This window comes from Ixodes scapularis, unplaced genomic scaffold (assembly GCF_016920785.2).
Source record: "Ixodes scapularis isolate PalLabHiFi unplaced genomic scaffold, ASM1692078v2 PGA_scaffold9__187_contigs__length_104089568, whole genome shotgun sequence".
NCBI lineage: Eukaryota > Metazoa > Arthropoda > Arachnida > Ixodida > Ixodidae > Ixodes > Ixodes scapularis.
In genome coordinates, this window is record NW_024609884.1 from 4,599,526 (window position 1) to 4,606,325 (window position 6,800).

Consider the following 6,800-nt stretch of genomic DNA (forward strand, 5'->3'; position numbering starts at 1 on the left):
GTCTGTCCTGGCATGAAACCTCAAGTAGCTCTCCAGGATCTGATCCAACGCGAGTGTAAGAATTTTACGTCACGTGTAGTTTATTTTTTTTTATTTGCGCATGAAAATTGATGTTGCCCGGTAACGCTAGTAAGTAAGCCACACAGAGAAAATTCCGTTTGTAAACATGTTTATCGGATCTAAACTCTGTTTCAGTTCCTATAGTAGAACATAGGTTCATGGAATCGAGCATACAACAGTTCCATCTGTGCTATCAATGACCACGGAAGCATATCAGAGAAGCATGCGGAACGAAAGGCACTTCGTTTATAACGAACAGAAACACAAGCGCTGGTGTTTATTGCTGATCGATGCAATTGTAGAAGTTACGGATAAGTTTCATAGTATTGACGAATTCATGCGGAAAACATGCGAGGCTTTGACACGTTAAGAAGAACGCCCGTTAATGGTTTCTCACTGAATATTTAAACCTAAGGGAGAGCATAAATAAAAATATATAAAAAAATATTATCTGCAGGTGTAAAGAAAAATAATCCAGCACATTTTCGTACAATTGAACATTCGAAATCAAAGAAGCTTATGTATTTTGCCTAACCTGTAACATTATCTTCACAACCGCCTAAGTTTCTGCCTGTATCTTCACGCCTAGATTTGAAGTATTCGTAACTAGGGCACAAGTTGATCCTCTATTTCGCTGTAATGGTGAGTCCACCATTTTTTAAATATATATATAACATTGCAGTACACATAGCTCTGTATGTCCGCGATCGTCATAAGTAAGCACCTGTAGTGCGATCATGATATTTCACACAGAACAAAGCTTACTAGAATAATAATAATAAAAAAAATCTTTTCAACAGCAGAAGTCTGGAACAAAATAGGTTTGGAGTGCCTGAGGCGGGAATAGTAACGGCTAAATTTGTATTAATAAAAGAAAAAAAAATCTCAATAAATACATTTGAGGGAGGCAGGGAGGCATGACTTCGCACGAAGGCGTTTTCAAGCGGCGAGTTTGTCGCGCTGAAATTCTGAAGACTTAGGTTGTAGAACTCGGAATATTGTAACAATGTTTTTTATTCATTGATAGTATATTGAAAAAAAAAAAAAAAAAAAAAAAAAAGAAAAAGAGGAAAAAAGAGGATGCTTTGGCTTATAACTTTTGTTTGCGGAGTGATTGACTTCTAAAATCTTAATGCACCTAATAAAAAAAAAGAAAGCTTTTGTGTGAGCGTATGTACCTGTCCCGAGCCGCGGATGTGATAGGTTTATTTTACACGAGTTTGGACAAACTTCGTATTTTAACGTGCAGTATCTTCGGTATAGCTGGATACGTTATTTGTAAGCGCATTAACAAATAATGTGTTTAAGAATGGTCTCTGTCGTGAAATATAGAATATAATAAAAGAAAATAGAGTCTGTCGTGAAATGATGATTTAGTCAAAAAATTTGATGTGCGAGTGTTTTTTTTTTTTCTTTTGTCAGATCAAATTAAAATTAATAAAAAAATGTAAACCGAGAACGCTCGTTTTCTTGCCTTCTCGACAGGCTTGTACGTCAAATAGGCAAAACAAATTTAAAGGCTTTGTGCGCGATATGTGACTTCCGAAAAGTCTTTCTGTCAGCACTTGCGGATATGACGAGGTGTTCGCGTGAGCGTCAACACTCGTCACACCTTGCATAACTTGATGAGCATTCGCGTCTCTCTTGAGCCTTACAGGTGTACGTACTCGACAAGTGCGGTATCCACTTTATGTAGAGGCATGGCGTGCCTGTACCGAGGGTCCGGTGGTATCGGCAACGTTTGCCATCGCCACAGTTTCGCGGGTTTCTCGACGGCTGGGAACCTTTGCGAGCGTTCGAAAATTACCTTCAATCGAATCGGTTAGGACGATTTGTTGGCGTTCTTACATTCTGAACCGAGTGTTATCAAAAAATCTAAAAAAAAAAAAAAGGGGTGGGGGGGAGGTGTATTTTCAGGAGGCACGCGTGGTTAAACCTCCCTATAAAAGCAACAGCAAAGGCCGTATTGAATTGGTATCTTAATTTGTATTTATTAGAAGAAAAAAAAGTGTAAACGAAGGCATAATTACTTTCCCGTTAAGATGGGAGCACGATTATTATTATTATCATGGCCTGCTCACTGCCCAACCGTTCCACTGCCCTAGACAATATATTATCTCTAGTCTTTGATGCCTGTTTGCGTTAGCATGAGTCGCGGCCCAGTCCCGCTTAAAGTTAACGGTTTCATTTCCCGATTGTGATCAGCGTGGCCGTAACCCTCCTCTGTCGTTGCTGGACGAAATTCTTCCAGCAATAATTCTCCTCCGGCGACTGGAAATTAAAATTATGATCACGCGTCTCGAGTGTTTCGGTGGCAGTACACCGATAAAACAGTTCTTCCAGGCTCCTTTGTTCATTTTGTGATGTCGTTAACGTGTAGGCGAAATCGAGCCTCGCTACTGCGTGAAAGGCTTTTCAGTTGATGGTTTGAGCATTCGAAATCCCTGAACTTAGTGTCTTAGCCAAATCTTCCATCTTAGCCTGGGTAGAGCGCGGTTTCATATTAATCCTTTTTTCGAAATTGGTTGCATCTGGGATGTCGTACGCCCTTTGTCACGGAGATAAATACAAGATGATTGAGAGTCCTGCAAGACACCGTGGACTTGGACCATAAGGCATATGGGCAATTTCCAATCCCATGTCGAACTCAAAACTGCAGATTATCGTTTTTGGGCAACGCAGCAGCGAAACAGGAATATACTCGATCTAGGTTCGTGACCAAACTGGTGCCACTAATTACAGGTACTTCTAGGCGAAACAACAACCAACCTTGAAGTGAGCTAACTACGTGTACCATTGAAAGTATATTCACGTAGCCTCGCAAACTAATACCGGTGTGAATGCAGACTTTAACGTTATTTTACGATCATAGCAGGCACTCGATCCTGTTTGAATTGCTGACCAAGGAAGGAACTTCGTAGTCTAATTATTTTCAGGTTCCAGGGCCCAGGCACCGCAGCATTTTCCCCGCTGGATTTGTTCGGATGTACCGCGAACGAAACGTTTAAGATACGCTGAATGGAGGTGGATTTCTAGTTTGTGATATATTTTCTCCTCGTATTATCATTCGAAGCTGGTGTCCTTGCGCGGGTTTCAAGATTTGAACTTCTGGAGCCTGTTTGGCTCCAGCAGATCGCATAAACGTCCCTAGATAACGCTATGCTAGGGAGCGACAAGACCTCGCTCCTGTCGTCTGCTGGTCCTCCATGTTCTCGCCCACCATCGCTGTGTCATTTCACGTGACAATCCAGATAGAACGGTAGGTTGTCGAACGCCAAGGTACCAAACCGTTACTCGAGTGTGGGGTCGAGTAAATTCCGCCATGTTCTTCCTAACCGGAAACGGAACGCGGGCACGGACCGAGTGGGAGGGCGCGTCGGGACATTACTCCCCGTAGCAAAGCGTTAACCTAGAGACTTGAGATCGTATACACCGTCGGCTGCTGTCGTACTTGAAGGGTTTTCGGTGTTTCACTAGACGTCCGATTACCTCTCAGATTCATATGCTTATTGAGTAAATCATTTCCGTCTATCGGAAGGAAGCGACCGGTCTGTGCAGAATCGCGTCGTTAATTAATCGATCCTACAGGCCGCGCATACACCGTGCTGGGTTGTCTCGAGGGAATGAGTAGTGACAAATTGGCGGGGTCTTTATTTTGGGAATATCCTGCCTTCGTGGGCGCATGTGTTCCGAGTCCCGTCTTTTGTTACCGCAGTGGACGATGAACCAAGTCACTGCGACTGCGAATTTACACCCTCATCCTTGTCGCTTCCTATCTAGAAAAATATCGTGTCTGTGACGGGCTTCGTCTCGACAGGTACCCATGTTTCCCTCTCGATTAACGGAGACAAATGCCCACTTTCCTTTACCGTGAGCACAGAAGTCGGTTCGAGTCGGATAAACGAACGGTCCATATTAATGCACATGCTCAACATGTAGAAGAGTCGGTGCATGGTCATCAGCAGGTATGTAAATTTCGTACTAACGGTCGCTGTATCCTGAACCTTCATTCGACAATATTTTGTAGATTATATATATATATATATATATATATATATATATATATATATATTATTTTTTATGCTTTTGTGCAATCACCTTAGCGGAGATGGAATGGAAATTTGATTTTTGAGAAACGTTTGCGTCGCATAATCGGAGTTCTTGTAGCAGTTTGTGTTCAATGTCTGCAACACATTTTTCTACATTTTTGTTATTGTATGAATGTTTTAGCATTAAAAATTGAAGAAAAAAAAAATGTCCTAACAGCTGTACTTTGTAAACATAGCTACTGACACTGGACTTGTCTATGAACGTTGTCACTCTAGAATCTAGAGCTACATTCACGCAACAGATAAGAGCCATGCAAGCACCAACTTATTTTTAAAGATCTACTTAACGAGCTAAGAGGTCCTACTACCGGAACCTTGGGATAGAGGTCTGCATCGAGCCGATATTTAGGAGCCCGACCCGACCCGGCCCGCTGCCTCTTGGGCCCGGGCCCGCCCGCGGCCCGCTATCCATTTTCGACAGCCGGCCCGGCCCGGCCCGGCCCGGCGCTGGTTTTCAAGGGCCCTCTGAGACCCGCTCTTCTTTCGTCCAGTATGAATGCCCACAAATTGTGCGGCATGGCAGCTCGCTTGCCACTGCTACACATGTTACCTAAGGTACCCCATAGTTAATGCAGTCAACATAATTACTTTGCTGCTATTATTAGTTCGGCCAATCTGCGGGCCTAGGCAGCCCGTTAAAAAAAAATCATCCCCATCGCCCCCATCGTCTTTTTTTGCAACCAAACCCGCGTATTCAATGGGGAAAAAAAAAGAAAAAAAAATATATATATATATAAATTCTGGGTGCATTCACTCGTCCTTACATATGGTTTACGCATTCGAGGGTGCGCATTGTGTAGGCGCGTGTGTGTGCGCGTTCATGGGAAGAAGCGACTGTACGACGACGGCGTTGCAGGCGACGGGAATGAACGCCGCTGGTGCTCTGAGAGAGCATTCAGTGCACGCGCACCCACACACGCACGCACACGCACACACACACACACGCGCGCATACACGCACACACACACACACACGCGCGCGCGCGCACACGCACGCACACACACGCACACATACACGCGCTCGCACGCACACACACACGCGCGCACACACACACGCACGCACGCACACACATACACACACACGCACACACACACGCGCGGTTTCAGCATTTGAGTGTCTCCCTCGGTTGTCCCTACCCCAACAACCCAAACAAGTTTCCAAAGACATTGTAGCTAAAAAACGAACAAACAAACAAAAAAAAAAAATAAACGGCCGGTTCGGTTCGTCTCGTAGACTTGCATGGAAGGCCCGTGCCGGGTCCGGGCCCTTCGTGAATGTAGCCTTGGAGCCCGAGCCCGGCCCTCGGGCTGTCCCGTACCCGTGCAGACCTCTACCTTGGGATTGCCTGTGAGCTAGCCACCTCCAAGTTTGTGCGTCGGCCTCATGGTTGACTCGACTGGCGCCACCATCGCCCCAAATTGGCATTGCACTGAGCAACATGAAACCGTCCACAACCGCATGAGTTCGTCATGCCTTGGAACTGTGATAGCGACGATTGACCTTCAATTGCTAAACCCTGAGCAGCAAGATCCTACATGAGAGCGACGTTTGCAAGTGTAGTGCTTTGCTCCTACCGGTGATAACGTGACTTGAGCGAGGCAATGGCTTACCGAGGTGCACCATACAAGCTCGCTGCAGCGCACTGAGCATGTAGAGGCAATGTTTCCGCGCAGTATTTTTTTTTTTTTCAGTAATCTTTAGCGCGAGTTTTGGTAACAGTCGAGCATGGCAACGTATAACTAACATTTGAGTCGTTAATATAGGGGTATATACGCTATGTGAAGTCGTAATTCCACGTTGACGCTACGGTGTGCTGTCTCGGACACGCTTAGTCAGGTTGGTCCTAACGTTTTAGAGCGTTAGAGCCGGGCGACAGAGTCTGGGTGACCAGCAATGCGGTCATACCCGCAGCCCCAAATCACTGATTCGTGTCGAAGCACGATGTAGGTTAAGCGTCGGCGAAGCTTCACACTGACGTAAGGCGTCCAACGAGCGTCAAAGCTCATAACTTGATTTCTATAGACTCTGAAATATTCTTGCGTGTTTTCTGCCTACGTGATAAAATGAGCAAGTTCTCTAGGGCTCATCTATGGACTGGTGCTGTAGTCGAAAGTCGAGGAAAATCGTCTGCTGCTATAAAAAACGTGTTATTTACAGTGCGAGAAATGACTTTGTTAGGAAAAAGGCACAGCAAATTCTAGGTCTCGGAAAGAGCAACCTGCAGTACATAGCCAGCCTTAGCCTTTTAAGCAGCAGCAGCGTCCGACGTTTGCCGTTCGCATACAACGCGGGATTCGCTCCAACTGTTCCTTTTTCTCCCTATTGAACGCCGCCAGGAAATCATGGCTTCCGCGTAAATGCGCCTTCGTCTCAGCAGGATTTCAGTTAACGTTCCGGTTCCCTTCTTAATTCCGGTTCCCTTCTTAATTAAAATAGACGCTCTTTTGTAGCAATTTCCGCCTCAAGTTGTCAACGAATGCGCCGCTATAGACTAGGATTTTGTGGCGAATTTATATTCTTTCGTTTAAACGGGCGTTCTGCACGAAAAGGGATGTACTCGCGCTTTTCCGCTGCGTTAGGCTACTAGGCCCGGTAGTGCCTTGTCGCAGCTTGCGCACGCAGCCGAGGTAA